This window comes from Argiope bruennichi, chromosome 8 (genome assembly GCF_947563725.1).
Source record: "Argiope bruennichi chromosome 8, qqArgBrue1.1, whole genome shotgun sequence".
NCBI classification, from domain to species: Eukaryota; Metazoa; Arthropoda; class Arachnida; order Araneae; family Araneidae; genus Argiope; species Argiope bruennichi.
This window is the reverse complement of record NC_079158.1, coordinates 101543270-101560507: the sequence shown is the minus strand read 5'-3', so window position 1 is coordinate 101560507 and position 17238 is coordinate 101543270. Positions and strand designations below refer to the sequence as shown.

Below are 17238 nucleotides of genomic sequence, written 5' to 3'. Positions count from 1 at the left end.
TCAGTATAGATTTTACTCAAAATTTGATAAATTTCTTCAAATTTGGCGTACAGACCGTATACCGAATTTCAACTGTATACCTCAAATCGTTTCTGATTTATCTGACGGACATTCTCCAAAAATGTGTTTTTAGAACTCAGGGAGTCTAAAACTTGGCGATTTGTCAAAATCTTGCGTTCGAATTTTTTGACGATTATTATATTTTCTCTATACTACGTAGATGAGAAAGTAAAAAATGAGGTATTTTAACTTAGAGAAGTCAAATTATGAGAAAATTATTAAAAAAAAATCTCGGTATATAATTTCGTACAAGAGCGAGTATAAACTAAATTTCTTATAAATAAGAAATCATCAAATCTTATTAGTCTGTTACCGTTTTAAATTTTTTAAATTTAAGAGTTATCAATCTTTAATGAGAAATCTTTTTCGCTGGGGTTAAGAACTTTAGAGAAACTTTGCATTTTCATTTCATGAATCAATGAATTGTCATCTCGATGAAAAATACCAAAACTTTCATTTCGGAAGAACAGAAACTCTCTTTGGAAATGAACAAAATCTCGAAACTTCTAAATCTCATTCATTACCTTTTAAACTATCTACAATCCTTTCCATTAAAGATTAATCTTACTACTTCTTTAAAAAATACAATAGACAAATGCTTCGATCACAGTATTTTTCGAATTCAATGACATATTTGTAGTTCCAGAAATCGATCATCAAGAAAAATCTCATTAATTTTGAGATATATCTACATTAGAGAATTCTCTAAAGAATCAAAAATATTTGTGGAAGAAGAATCCAGAAAACAGATTTATCGTCAAATCCTATCACAAATAGAATCGAAAAACGGTTTAATTTCCAGACAACTTGATGGACGATCCTTGGAAGAAAAGATGAAAAAAGATTGTCAAGACCAAATGATGGGTGACCTTCTATTTTGCCTTAAGCTCAAATCGGAGATTTTTCAATTTCTAAATATGTGGCACAATGGGACAAGATGAATGTTCCCTAGAACTGTATTTATTTGCGAAGACCGTCGTGACAAAAAAAGAAGAAAATATTCTCTTTGGTGAAGACGCATACATGTTGTATGACCTGTCGAACAGGACATTGGAGAAAATGTAGGGAAAAAAAAACACTAAGCCAGCAATAAATAAATAAATACATAAATAAAGCATAACTCTAGTGGGACACGTTTGGACAAGTATGTTTTGGCACCTCTCCAAACTTATATCATTATTTTCCGCTTCCAAAAGCAAGAAAATAACCTGAGTCAGACGAATGCATTAAAGTGACAAAAATGTGAGCGAGTAAGAAATATCTGTGTAAGCATGTTGAATAATTCATGATTTGCGACGAATTCTAATTATTCTACAGCAGGAAACAGAAAATAAGAGAGCGATGGAAAGGGAGATTATATAACAAATCTAAATATTAAAATATTGGGAGATTTGCAATGCTTCAAAGCTTACTATTCTGAAGGTTAAAAAAATTCTTTATTTAAATTTTACTAGCATTATATATTTTTTAATAAAAGCTTGAAATCTGATAATTTCTTAGTTTCCCTTCGCTACATTGTATCATGAAGGGCTTCTAGTCGCAGTGGCGACGCAGATACTGCCATATTTGCCAGACTTTTCAACAATTTTCAATACGTGATTTATTTTTGGATTAAAAAAGATACAATCGTGGTCACATGTGCGTTAGAATTTTTTTTCGCCAAAATAAAAAATTAAGCAAAAATTACGAAAAGATTAATTAGAATTTAATTAAAATAATTAATTATGACATCTTAATGAAATTTTTCGAATTAAGATTCTTTTAATTAATTTTGCTTAAAGATGATCAAGAATCAGAAAAACAAAAGGCCAATATGTAATTTTTTAGGTTGGTTTTCCCTCTTAAACATATCTCTGCCTAATCCTACTAAGGGTTAGCATCTATTACGTTGTAATTAATTTTTTAGTTTCAATGATTGATAATATTTTTCCTTTGTCATACTCTTCAATAGTATAAAGAGAACGAAAAGTAAAAGATTTTTTTTTATTTCACAATTATATAATTTTTTACGTACAAATATTCTTGAAATCTCAGTCAAAATATGGACAAAATCTTGCTTACTCTAGTTGTAAATAAAGCTCAAAAAAAAAAAAAAAGGCGCATATTCCCACACTTCAAAACATATTTGTACTAAGTTTTCTTAGCTCTAAGTCACACTATTTAGCCTGTAGAGTACCAAAAACAGCACAACAATATACATTCTCCTTTATTATTAGCAGCGATATGTATGTGGCTGATGTGGTGGTTTGTGCTGATGATAAAACGAGAAGTAGTGTTGTAAAAGATAATAGAGAAAAATTAATGACTCGATTACAGGAGCGTCTTTTAATAAAATTTTTAAAAAAGTTTTATTGGATGTCCACTATAACAATGCATTGATATTAAGGAATAAAAACATGGTATTTAATCCTGTGCAGTTATTTGGTAAGATTGATGTAGTTCTCAATCGGAGTAAATTTACGAAATTATCTCAAATCATCTCCTCGATTTTTCTTATTTTTTGATGTAGTTCATTGAAAATGAAATGCATTAAAAATTTAAACAAATATATGAATATATAAAAATAAAAACAACGTTTAAGTGAATATATAGAAATAACAGCTATAAACGAATCGACAGAACGATATTTAAATCATCATCAATTTTTTGTCCTTTGTAGATGGAAGATTACTTTTACACATTTGGTTTAAGCTGAATATGACATATATAGAGAGATAGATTTGTCTCATATGTGTTAGATTGGCACATAAATGCTTTTTTCTTCACAAAAGATCGTTGTTTTTATGGATATCCGTATACTTTATCAACTAAAAGAGTGAAGAAGAAAAGAAGAGTAATTAAAAATATGGATGTGGTATCCACTGGGCTCTAAGCTCCAGCTCTTTTTACTTTTAAATGACTGTTGTATTTTTTTTTTTTTTTTTTTTTTTTTTTTTTTGCTGTTGTATGAAAATGAGTAACAAAAAGGAAATCGTGGCAGCGAATATACACTCCCTCCATCTTCCTTTTTGAGAATTCCTATAGCATACCACGACTTATTCAAATGATAAGACTGCTTTCATTCTGAAGGAATAACTGTTATGCAGGTGGATGGGGGCGTATAAACACTATCAGCTCAACTGTCATAAATGCATGCCAATTTAATGAAATATTAGTATCAATAATAGGTACTGATACAGATATGCTTATAATTATGATTGAAGGACTATCTCAGCTACATTGCTTTAGGATTTACGAACCCAGTCAACCCATTACGAAGAAAAAAGCTACAATATAGTTGAAATAAGAAGCTGTTGGGCCAACAAAATATGCTCTATTTTTTCTTCAATGCAACTACTGGACGAAGCATATTGAGGAAGGTACCAATATATAATTTAAGACCCTAATCAACACATTGCGAAGAAAAATACAAGATAGCTTAAACACAAGAAACTAATGGTCCATTAAAGGTCCTTTCTTTCCCTGAACGCGGTCACTGGTTGGGATATCACATCCGCAAGATTCAGAAAGACACCACTATACATTTTAAGAATCCAATCAACACATTATTTAAGAAAAACGCTACAAAGTAGTTGAAACATAAGAAGCTATTTGACTAATAAAAGAAGCCGTTTTCTTTCCCTTGAACGCTGCCATTAGTCGGAAAATTATATGAATATTCAGAATAGAAAAATGTATAGCTTTCAAGCTGACAAGGTAAAATCACTATCTATATCCTTTAATTTAGCAGCACAACAATCTTCAATTTGATTTCCAAAGGGATTATTTAAATTAGAGGTGTAATTCTGAAGCCTCTTTATAGAGTAAAGCAAGAAAAATCTAGACAACCTGCGGTATACCCACCACAATTCAACCTGGGAGCCGATGCCTTCAACGGACCCCTCAGTTTCCTACACTCACTACAACAAACATCTTATAACTGGAAAATAACCACAACAACAGACCTTGATGCAAGATATCAATGCAATCTAGAAGGCATTTTTCCATTCCAGATTTTGTTCATTTTGTTTAGGGCAGACATAAAAATTCAGCTTCTACCAAAACTTCGAAAAATGGAGATATTGAATGACTAGCCTATGTATTCTTTTTTCAATTTTATGAGTTGTAGAGTTTATTTAGATTCTTTCAAGGATTGCTGTTATTAACGCATTTTATTTGCAGCGTTCCTTTAATGATAATAAATGTAAAAAAGTGTAATAAAATTCACGTTTATAGAGTTTGTTTTATTCTTTTCATTTAAATTTTTTATAGAACATATACGCAAAAGCTTTTCCTGTTTTTCAATATTTTAGTTTCAAAGAATCCTTAAGAAGGCCATATTGTTGTGTTTTTTCCAACTTTTAGAAGGAATCTCTAACAGATACGACTTCTCACTCTATGACTGAAATATTCTGTTGCATTATCTAAGGAAAAGGTGAATAACTCAATAAATTTTCAATTAATAATTTTTTCAATTTGACTTTTTTAAAAATTCCGAGCAGGTAACAACATTTCATAGTATATAATTTTTTCTCGATTTATTAATATTTTCAACTAAGCTCAGCCATAGACTTCAAAAAGAGAAAAATTGGATTTTGATGTCAGAAGTCATCTCATTGGAAATATTTGTTGGTTATTTTATGCTATATATCGAAATAATAATCTTAGCAGAACTTATAACTGATTTTAGAATTAAAAAAATATTTATTTTCAACTTAGTTATAGAGAAAAACATCAAATAAGTTAAAAAGTACTTGGTAGCAACCTTAGATCACCCATTTTGGATTGAAGCTGGCATAGAAAATTAGGTGACTGTTCATAATTCATTCTTTATGTATAGGAGAACAATTTTTTAAATTTTCAGCCAATTATATATAATTTAAAATCCTAAATTCAGTGAATGATATATAGTATCAAAAATTCAAGTTAAAATTATTCAAAAATATTTCACGAAATACTTACAAGAAGCCTAAGGAAAATTTTGAAACCTTAGTATAAAGAAAAGATAATCTAGTAGCATCTTCTTAATGAAGAAACCAGAGGTGAGGAATATGATTTTTTTATAATTGTTTTCATTTTTTTCTTCCTTTATCACATTCAATGGCGGCATGTCATCAATTATATTGTACCGCAGAAAACAAGACAAGAGAAGCAAGCAAAAAAAAAAAAAAAAGAGTGAGCGCGAGAGAAACAGAAATCAAAAAATTTTTTGCAATCTGACAACAAAAAATCAACCTAACAGCTTTCATTAAGTTAAATCTTTTTTTTTACAATAAATAAATAAATAATAAAGAAACAAGATGTTTCTTTTTCTTTTCTGTGGTGGTATAAATGATCTAATTAACTATTTTTATCTAATCATCCAATTCCAATTATAATCTTCATAAAATATTTTTTTAACATGAATTTCAATTAAAGGTCGAAAATAATTTTAGCTTCACTTTATTTTACAACAAGAAAATGTATCAAAAGATGGAAGAAAAGAAATTTGCCTTAAAAGTGCTGGACAAATCCTTAGTTAAAATGCAGCAAACCTTTTCAAAAACAGGGCAAATCTCCAAACCTTTTTTTTTCTCTCTAATTATCCGAGATACAACTCTGAAATGTTCATTATTACTTTGTAACATAATCATTGATATAATGCCCTAAAAAATTCAGCAATCAGTGTACGAACACAAAATTTATCTAACTTAATTTTAATAAAATTCTATGACTTATTCAATATATGTTTTTTCTTCTTAATATATATTTCTCTGAAATTTTAAAATAAATCATTAAAATTATTAACAAAATAATGCGACATCAAAATAAAAAAAAATGAGTCAAAAATGATTTATTTATGCCAAATTTTATCAGCTAAGCATTTATGACACTAGAAAAAAGTATCAAGTTGAAATAAAATCTAAGCAACTCAAAATATTTTAAATTTCATAGATACCTAAAAAATTGTAGTTACATTTTTTCTATTTTTTCTCAAATTTCAATTAATTTACTTCCTTAGAACAATTTCGTTGATTTTCTTTTAATATATACATTTCAAGAGAAGGGGAAAATGCGTCATTATTGTCAAAAGCATACCATGACAATCAACTAAAATGGGAGATAGAACATAAATAATTTCTATAACAATGAAAAATAAAATAATAATAAATTGTTAACTCGAATACTTATTTATTTATAATATTTATAAATAAATTAATAACTCTAATATTCAATCGATCAAGTGCTACGAAAATGGCTGTATTAATAAATGAAATTATTTTTGCCTTCTTGATAGTATTATACGTTAATGCAAAAGTAGGAGATTAAAATATTTACGCAACGTGCATGCGCAATGTCAGGCTTAGTACTTTCTCTTTTCATAGAGAGATCTGATTATATGTAAATATTAGCGTTAAACTCTAGAAAATCTGAATATTTTACTGACTGACTTGATCTCATATAAAGTGTCAAGATTAGAGTAACAGTTTTGTTTTTGCATCAGTTGACGGATGAACATGATTTTGCTGTAGAATAACAAAATTCACTATCTGAAATTTTTTTTTCAAGCAAAAAAAAAAAAAAAAAAAAAAAAACTGGTGCACTGCTGCCTGTATAGTATTAATAAAAATAATTTTAAAAAAACGCAGTTTTGACCAATTTTTCACATTTTTAACTCACACCATACGAGATTTGTTTTATGATTTACTAGCTTTTTTTTTAAAGTTCAGTCATCTTTTTAGAATCTACAATCTTCTTACTCCAGGTTCAATGCTTGCAACATAGTAAATACTTCAAATCATCCAAAATCATCCACTTTTTTTCACTTTAATTCCAATTTTTTTTAAAGTCAAAAGTGAATGATTTAGACGATTTTCATGATTGCATCGCAGAAAAAGTATCGTAAAGAGAAGTTCGAAATCAAGCAGCCATTTCGGCTAAGTCGTTTTTAATGTCCTCTTATTTTGTTGAATCTTATCAAAAAAATTGTGTATGTAAAGCGATTTTAAATGATGTCTTCTAATATAAGAAGAAAACAATTCTTAAGTCATTGAGTGAGAAAAGCTCCACGATGTGGAAATTCCACAAAAACTGAACATTTTCCTCGAGTCCTTTTTTTTTTTTTTTTTTCCATTTCAATCTGATTTTATTTTCCGGACACAGAATTTAATCTGACGTAAAACTAGGTTATTTGTCTGATAAATATATGTTAATGTCTTTTTGTTCAAAACTTTAAATTCAGCTGCAAAGATAATGGCAAAGAAAATGGATGACAGCTCTATCCAATCCCGAGCTTAAATTTTTTAGAAACAATAAAAATCATGCAGTTCTGTCTTCATATTCCGAAAGTCAGTCACAATGCGCACCTTTGCTCATTTTTAAGATTCGTGATTCATATGCTCAAGTTTAAAAAAAAGTTTTTCAATAGCATTTCTTCAGAACAAAAAACACAGATTCATCAGACGATTACAAAAGTAAATAATTATTTCGTTCGAATTAAATCCGATGATTTATTACTTTATTTATAGCCGGATGGAACGGATATCAAAATGCTTTGGTAGAAACTGAAACATTAAATCTTATTTTACAAATAGCAGTTAAACATCTAACTAAATAAGCGATTTCGAATTTTGTATGAGAAAGATAATACTTGTTTTATTTTTAAACTATAATAAAAATATTTTCACTTAAAAAACCCTTCGAATTGCTCTGAATGAAATTTAATTTTAGTCGCTTCTCCTGGTTGTAGAGGATTAAAAAAAAAAAGGAAAAAGAAAAATAACAAAAAGATATTAACAATATTAATAAAACAGGAAATAAATAAAAAAATAAAGGATAGGGAGAAGCTCAAGTCTATAATGAATAAATAATAGTCCAAAGCATCTTTTATTTCACAGAATGTCATATTTCCTTTCTTAAATCAATCAAAAATGCAACAAAAAATAGTTTAACAGCATTAAATTAAAGCGTTTGTATTAACTGACTATAAAGAATATGATAATAGTTTGATGCTAAACAAACTTTTGCAAATTTTACACAGAATCTTGTTCAACGCTCTTATATATCACTAAACTGCTTAATTGGCTTTTTTTTTGGGGGGGGGGGAGCGATGCTTGTTTACTTGTGCTCAAAATATGCAAAGTTGGATGACAGCTGCTTTTCATTCCCTACCAATTTTCATAAGCAAAGCATAACTCAATGAAGTTAGCATAAATGAGAAACAAAATTTTCCTTTAAAAAAGCATTCTTAGCTCATAAAGGTAATCCTTCAGAATCCTTCTGAAATTTTCTACCTGCGTAATTCATAATCTATATATTTGGAAGTATTTGTATCAGTCAGTCTGTGAATATTTGACCAAAATCGGAACGAAATAGAATAGAATTTTATATGTGGTCATCACATCAAAATTATACATAAACTCAGACTGTTTGGACCAAACAATCAATTGGAAGGATGCATGGATGCTTTTTAATTAAAAATTTAAGTGTGAATTTCTATAAAATTCATGTTACAAACTTTTATAACTAATAACATTAGATTAACATCAAATGTTATTCGAAAACAGAAATAAGTTATACCTGTCACAGAATATTAACAGATATAAGTTATATCTTTCTCTAAGTAGGAATAGGAAAGACTAGCTGTAAATAAGACGGTCTTCAAAAACATTTAACAGGGTTTTTGTTAAAAAGGTAAAATTCAACTAAAACATGGCATATAATTAAAAGATCATTAGTTGAACTACAGAACAGGGGAGATTTTCTAAAACAATAAGCATCTATGTGGACGACAGAATTGGCCAATACACTTCGAGTTAAAAACCATAATATGCTTCCAATTGAAAGGATGAAATCATGCATCGAATTTTTGACTAAATTTTTCAGTAATAGATTATATATCTATTTATCCATACATTGATGAGTATGATAGATAAAAACGATTTGTACGTGGTTTTTTTCACATGAATAATGTTGGATTTTTAATTAAATTTAGGATTAAATCGGTTTAGGGAAACAAGGAGTTTTCTAAAAATGCAAATTCGAATATATTTGTTTTCAGACAAATACTAAAGGCATCGGAACTCTCAATTATTATAAAAGGGAATGTCAGTAATTACGATACAACTGCACAGCGAATGTTAAATATATGAATCCAAGGTTCCTTAAATTTTTTATCTTTGTACCTTATCCACGCTTTAAATCTTATTTCAGTTTCTTGGTTATAAAATTCACAACTCGTATTCTAAGAGCACTTTTCCTAATCATTAATTTTCTTTCAAAATATGTATCAGTATGTCTGTATCTTGTAAAACACTCTTTCCTTATGATTCCCTTATTATACTTCATTACCTAATGTTTATGAAAAAGAAAAGATAATTTGTTGAAATATAAATGACAAACTTATTTCACTGTTGAAAACAGATAGTATTAATATTTTTTTTTTTTATTAAATAACCCAGTGGACTTCATGCTGCATACAGGGGATAATGCATATTTAAACAGAAATCGGCTCTTCTTCCTTCAGCAGAAGCACCGGACGAGAAGAGCTCAGAACCAGATGGTGCCCCAAGACAGACGCGTAAACTTATGAAAGGGCAAAAGCCCATCTTCCAACGGTCGTTCAATACATGTCAACATCAGAATCCCTCTTTTGCAAGATCTATTTTTTCACAATTTCGCCTTTTCTCCTTTATCTTCCTCCGCTGCCTTTATTTTTCTTCTTCTTCTTTTGCTTTCTTCTTGATTTTTTTTTCCTATGCTTCCTTCAACTCTCTTGCTTGCATCCTTTCAGAAATCAGCGAGAGGAAGGATTTCTAATCTGAAAGGATCATTCGACGGGAGGGCGCTCGGGCCCCAGATGGTGCCAGGGCCGATAAGCCCTTGCATCAGGGGTAAATGGCACATCGCCTGTCAACGTTCCAACTGGTGTGCGACTCTCAGCAAAGCGTTTTGGATATATACACTTTTTTTTTCCCTTTTTTTTTTTCTTCTTTTTCTGCCTGCGTATCATTGCTTATTTTCTTTATTCCTTCTTTTCTTTTTTTGATTCCTGCTGTCCCCCTCCCTGTTTCTTCCTCATTTATTATTTAGGAGTCAGTGGCCGTCCAGAGGAGGTGAGGGAGGCGGGAAAGTTTCTCGGAAGATCAATGGAAGCTAGAAAGATGCGATACATGTCGAGCGAAGACAAAAAAAAAGCATAACTGATGAGTTTTTCGCTGCCTCGTTAGGGACAGGCAATGCTCTTCAAAGATGGCCTTTGTGCTCTAGTGTGGAATTCATTCCGTCACTATTTTTTTTTCAACCCTATTTTTCAAAAGATTTATGTAGAGAAGATTTGTCATTTTCAGTTACCATATGCAGAAATGATTTTTCATCTTGCCACTCTTCGAGATGCCCGTAATTTTCTCATTAGAGGAATGGAACACTGATTCTAAAACGAGACAAAGTCTTCTCTTTTTATAAAAGGGGATATACATTACATATTCTGAAGAAAATAAACATGGTCTCATATGCTGTAATTAGCCAAGGAAACATGGTTCTGCTTCAGTGGGAGTAATAAATTTAGATGTTCGCGCAAGTGTTAAATTTCAACTTTTCTAGTGACAATTTTGAAACTCTGTTTCTCATGCAAGTAATTGGCTCACAAAATTATGCATCGTTGCTTATATCTTGCAAATAAAGATAATTATTTGGCTATGGAATTTAGCGGATGTGTAAGTGTTAACTATTGTGACGACTGCCGTGAAGACAAATTTATCTTGATTTTATTCATAATAATTTTGCATAAAACATATTATGATTAATACTCTTATAAATAATTTAAACATATCATATATTGATACTAAAAATTGCGAAATCCTTTCAGGTTATTCACAGTTTTTATGTTACTGTAAATCAATTGTAGCTTTATCAATGCAAAGTGATAGTCAACAGTTTCTAATGACAGACCGGTTATTTTCTTTAAAATAAAATGCAAGAATTTGCATATAGCTAAATTTTTTTAAACATTGTCTTTAGCTTAATGAAGTTAAAATAATTAGATGTCGAAATCCTTTTTCAAAACTTTTAAGTCTTTTAAAAATTATTTGAAACATTTTTAATGAGTTTAAAATTATATTGTCTAAATAGTCTTAATTATTAAATGTTAAACTTATCTAATTTTTTTAAATTTTCAAAACTACTCTGTTATTTTTCATTTCATTTTTTTAAAAGTATAATTTAATTTATTTTTATAATAATGTGAAAATGCGATTTCTATCACTTACTAAGTGTGATGAAGATTTTCATTTTGCCTCTTGCCAAAAGCCATGAATGAAATTATTTCAGAAATTTCCCCATTCTAAAAAAAAGAAGAAAAAAAAGCAATTATAGTTAAAACTGATAATCGAAAACGATAAAATATATTTTATAAAAATACTTAAAAATAACAAACCTATAAAAATTGAATTCGAAGCTGAAATATCGGGGGGGGGGGGATTATTCAGTAGAAGTTATATTTCAATGGAACAGTTTCAATTAGATATTCATCAACTGTATTAAATGTAGACATTGTGACACAAATATCGTACTAAGAAAAAAAATTGTATCTGGTAATCAATATATCGCTTTGAGATTAATTTGTTTTAATGGACTTCAAAATTGGCTTGTAACTGGCACAATCATGCCAAAAATAGTATACATTTTTACTGGCATAAGAATTTAAAAAAAAATCCCTATTTCTCAATACTTTCGTAGTAGCATGAAAGTACAATAGTCTATGGCAATGAAATCAATAAATCAGCTTTTTTCGAAAAGACTCCTTCAGAAGACTCTTTCAGAGACTCCTTCATATGGTCATGATACTCATTTTATGGAACACCAATACAATCATCATGAAATTTTAGCTTTAAAAGATGTTTCAAGTGATATGCAGATGACTTTTTGCTAAAACTTCCCAGTATTTCAGATATTTTTCCTTCATTTTTACACACTGCATTGTTCACTTCAGAAACTCAAGATTTTAACTTAGGGACGATTGTATCCCTGAAAGGGGTCATACGTAGCTAGTAAGATAAATATTTCTGAATTTTTTTTGATAGTTATTTCTCTTTCGCTTAGTTAGATGTATTTTTTTCAGACTTTTATTTTTTCCCTGATCACTGCACAATTTTTATTTTGATAAGAAACTTGTATATTTATTATTCAGTATAGCTAGTTCAGTTAGACATGCTATGTTACTAGTTACTGTGTGCAAGTGAGCTAATAATTGTTTCATTAGCAGATAAATATAAACAACTATTCGTGCATTTATCATCTCAATCCTGTTTTCGGGAAGTCAATGCCACCTGCGTCAAAGCACAAAGGATCTGAGAGTAGATAGTACCTGTTATTACAAAATCAACAAATAAGGTCTTAATCATTTCTCGCCATTGATTATCTTGAAAAAAGTCGCCATTAAAAACTTTTTGCTAAAACTTCCCAGTATTTCAGATATTTTTCCTTCTTTTATCAACATATTATACATGAAAAGATGAAATTGATTTTTTTTCTAGTATCATTTAATTAATTATTTGATTGACTATAATTTTCACAGGCGTAAATTGTTCACACTCAGTCTGTCGCCAATATTTTTCTATGTTATATGTTCTTCGATCAGAAATAATATACAAAATGAAGTACTGGAAATTTTTTAAACACTGGTGATCCAATAAATAATTTCTCTAAATTTTCTTATCTCTAATCTGTGCCACTTTATTTATTGATTTATTTTTCCTTTTTCACCCTATTATTTTCCTCCTTTCACCAAGATCTCCCCTACCCCCTTCTTTAAAAAAAGATATGGGCCCTTGATTAATTAAGCAAACGCCATGGTGCTATTGGTTCACGTAAATTTTAGTTCGCCATTTTTTTTAAACAGATTTCAATTAGACATCAAAATTTAAAGGTATGATTAGGTTATCAAATGGAGAACAGAAGAAATCACTGCTTAGTATTTAAAAAAAAGCTTAGTATTAAGCAGTAATTTAGCTTTATATTTATTCCAGCAATGGATAAAGGAATAAAGAATTTATACGAGTGATTTGTGATTAACTTTATAAAGCCTTCTTTCTAGAAATCTGAGATAATTAATTTTAACAATATTTTATACACATATTGCTACAACAATATAATTGAACAAACAAGGGAACACATTATTGCATAAAATATATGTGTGGCAGAACTGAAATATTTTTTTGAATACAGAAATTTACTGAAGTTTAGATATATTCACATATATTTACAAAGTAAGTAAAAATTCATAAGAATTGTGTTTAAAAAAAAGAAAATTCTCTGCTAAACTTATTCTCATCAGAGGATTACGCCAATTCGAAGGCCTTCAATCTGTTTGAAAAAGTATTGCAAGAATCCAATGAAAAGGGAGAAAAAAAAAATCTCTTCACATACAATGTAAAACGATATCTATTCCAGAGCGCGGGGCAGGACATAAAGTGGCAGTACAAACGATTACATTAAGAGAGGATGGGACGTTTAGAAAACGATCAAGCGTACCATTCGTGCCTTCTTCCTGTTAAACAACCGTTTACTGAATGGCAACAAATTGATCTCATTGAGTTTCTTATGGGCCCTTTTTTTATGTGAGGCGGGGGCCGTTTAAAATGGCGTTTATTTGAGAAACGGCTCCGACGACAAGGGCGTAATCGGGAGCAAATGAAGTCCATAAGGTTTATTAGGTGACTCCAGACTCTGTAATGGGAAGCGCGGGGCATCCCGCAAACTTTCTCATAATCGGTCACTCAAGATACCCCGAGAGATGCATTTGGAGAAGGGGCGAGACACAAACTTTCCGCTTTCTTCTCTCTCTTCCAACGTTCTACATCTCCTAGATTCTCCCCGATTCTCCAAGACATTGTAATCCAGATTGCTTTGGTACTTATCACTCTACAGATGAAATAATAATAATAACTGGGCCTACTAGGCAAATTAGAGAACATTACTAAGAGCGAAACACATCTGCCAAAGTACTACATAAGCCTTGCAAACTGCCTATTTTTCTTGAACGATGGGCTTTTTAAGCAAAACACGTAAATTTAAAAAGTTTGTCTAAAATATATTTATTAACTTCTAGCTGCATTCATTAACTAATAGCCTTTAATCATAACTCTATTCAGTATGGATAGTCTTGATAATTATAACTATTTCAGATGTATTTCATAATTTAGCTGTGCTTTTACTGCGCCATGTTTTCATTGTCTGCACTTTATGACAGCACATATAATGCACTGAATAAGAATCTTAGGTTTTAGTAACATTCATTCAAAGCTGTCTCCAATACGATTAATAATAATAATTTTAAATGTAATTCAAAATTCAGCTATGTTTTAAAATATCATGATTTTCGTTATTTGCTATTAATGTTAGCATGTTATAATGCATTAAATAAAATTCTAATAATCAATGCAGTTCAGTATCAGAATAATGTTTATGAAATAGCTTTTTATATGCTCCAAGCAATAAATCATAGCAATCATAGCCTACAGCAAGCATGGAAGATATGCTAGGACATGGTTTTCGAGAAGAAGACAATGTGATGGAGAATGTTATATGAAAATTAAGTTATCCTTGAAGTGTTTATTGCAATTACTGATACTGAAGGGGATAATTTCATCCATATTAGAACTCAGATTTTTGAATTCTGAGAATTCAGTATTCATAGTAATAATATGCAGCACAATGGTCTCTGAAACACTAAAAGTTTGATTTAATATGTAAAACTCTTAACCACTTTCATTTGATAATCTAATTAGATGATACCTCTTCCGTTTCAGAATTATGCTGTTTTACTGATTCATTTAAGAATCCATCGAATATTTGAGATGTTTATCGATCATGTGGTACTTTTGTATAGAATTATAGGGAGAATGATTTAATTTCAGTTAAGAAGTTTGAGAAGCAGTAATTTAATCCCCATGGCATTCACGGGCATGAGCATTAAAGGGTTAAATTATAAAAATAACATTGATGAACTAGAAATGATAAAACAGTCAAGCTAAACAATTCATTAATTGCTTATTTTTTGTCGAAATAATTCATGTGAATTTTCAAATGCTTTCTACAGAGCATGGTTTCTTTATTTGATAATATGAATCTCTTTTCAAAAGATTATCCTCAAACAATGCTCAAAATGGAAAAAAAGCATAAGCAGACAAAGTTTTTTTTAAGTATGTTTTTATGGCATTTGTTTATTTTTATTACCCTGAAGATTATTTGCTATTTTCGGATTAAGCCAAATAACGCCAAGATAATGGTTTTAATTGGCGCTTATCAAATTATGACAAAATTGCGAAGCTCCATTAAGCACCACGTACTAAAGGTTCATCGAGATGGTTGCATTCCCGGTATTATTTGAGCGATCTTCAAGCGACCTAGAAGACTACTTGCGATTTTCAGTTAATACCAAAAACGCCAAGATAAGGATTTTAATTTACGATTTTCAAATTATGACAAGATCGCGAAGCTCAATTAAATATGTGATACCAAAAGTTCACCCAGACGGTCGCCTTTCCTGTATTACTTCAACACTCCAGATTTTCAAACTACTCCAAGATCGCCAAGAGAATGGGTTTACTTGGCGATTTCTAAATTATACCTCGATAGCCAAGATAATGAATTAACGATTTTCAGATTACGCCAATATTGGCAACGATAAGTTGGCAATCGCCAAGTTGACGACAGATTGCATTTTGGAAGGGGAATTTATTATAGAGATCGTAAAATTAAACAAGTATTGATAATTAATGAGGAATATTGGACTAATCAGTTACTGCTAATTCGTATATCTGAGGATTTTAAATCTGTCCCCTTCACTGATATTTTCAAACCCTCATTTATGGAAACAGTAAGATTGAACTGAATTTTGATCAATTCAAATTTTCTGCTGTTACGAAGTTCCATAATTTCTAAAGAAAATAATCTTGTAAACTTATAGACCAATTCTTTGGTTTACTTGAATGAAAACAATTTTTCAAATGGTAAAATATATGAATAATATTCATAGAAAAACACTGATTAGATTCAAAATCCTTGCTTCAGACATTTAATTATTATTTCACTAATCATTAGATTATCTGCAATTTTTATCGTACTAATTTTTCTAAGTTATTGCATTATTAATTCAAACACTGCTCTTTCATAAAAACATTTTTTATTTTTTTTTTATTTGAAGTACATTTTAACAGTGTAATTTACATTTACAATTCTTTAAAATCTGAGTTCATTTAGTATCTTCTAGCAGCGTATGCGTTCATATCAAACGTTTAATTTTTTAAAAAACATTTATTCGATTCCGTGATGAATTAAAACATGATACTTAAATGAAATATCATTTCAATACATAAAATATGCTATTATACATTCCAAAATACTTTTTCTTTTTCACTTGAAAGCATTCTTCAGATTTCAAACTATTTTTTTAAAGCTTCAAAATAAGTTACATGAAGGATAAAAGTGTGATGTCATATACGATCTCACAGAGACAATTGCCCTCTTACAACCCCGATCGTCTTTAAGCACCAGCTCTCACACTGTTGAAAAATCCGAGCAATAATTACCCTACCAACAATGACGTCCATAAATCTACAGTCTGTATATCTAGTAATTTACTTTTTCGAAACAAAACAAGATTTGTAAAAAATGAAGGAGCTATAATCCCACGGGGGAAAAATCATTAAATAGACATTTCAGTCTTCCTTCTTCGATAGCGATAGAAGTTTCGGTTTACAAGTCAGAGCAGATCTTCTAGGAAAGCCATCAACGACTAATGACACTTAGGAGAACAATGGACGGTAGAGATTCTGTAAAGTGTCGTGATGTCTTCATTAATGTCCTCACGACCGACTTGTAAAAGGTAATGACTAACTAAATGTTTTAGATTGCCCCAAATGGCTCTGTGGCTCAATGCAGATACGTATGAAAGAGGCACTCTTAAAAATATTTGCAACTCGCAGAGCCCTTCTGGATATTAATTTCTCATCAAGCTTTTGTAGAAAGGAGGAGTTTGTGTTGTACTAAGGGTATTATTCGAGTTTTGCATGGCTGCTGATAAATCCCTTTTTGAAATTTTCTTCTGATAAAGGCTGTGGGTACTGATATTTCAGAAGTTTTTTTAAAGCTTTTTAAAATTTACTGAAGGAAGCTGTATAGGGGAGAAAACTCTTTACAGAGCTTTGGAATTATTATCAT

The 17238-nt window shown here is 30.0% G+C and overlaps 1 protein-coding gene across 5 annotated transcripts in view; it reads right to left on the bottom strand.

The window, feature by feature from the left end:
* The window catches only part of LOC129980850 (homeotic protein antennapedia-like), a 788317-nt gene that overhangs the window by 324468 nt on the left and 446611 nt on the right, over positions 1 to 17238 (bottom strand). For all 5 annotated transcript variants that reach the window (XR_008785259.1, XR_008785261.1, XR_008785260.1 and 2 more), the window contains one exon: positions 11286 to 11359. The gene's annotated coding sequence lies outside the window, so the exon portion shown is untranslated. The remainder of the gene's footprint in view (positions 1 to 11285; positions 11360 to 17238) is intronic.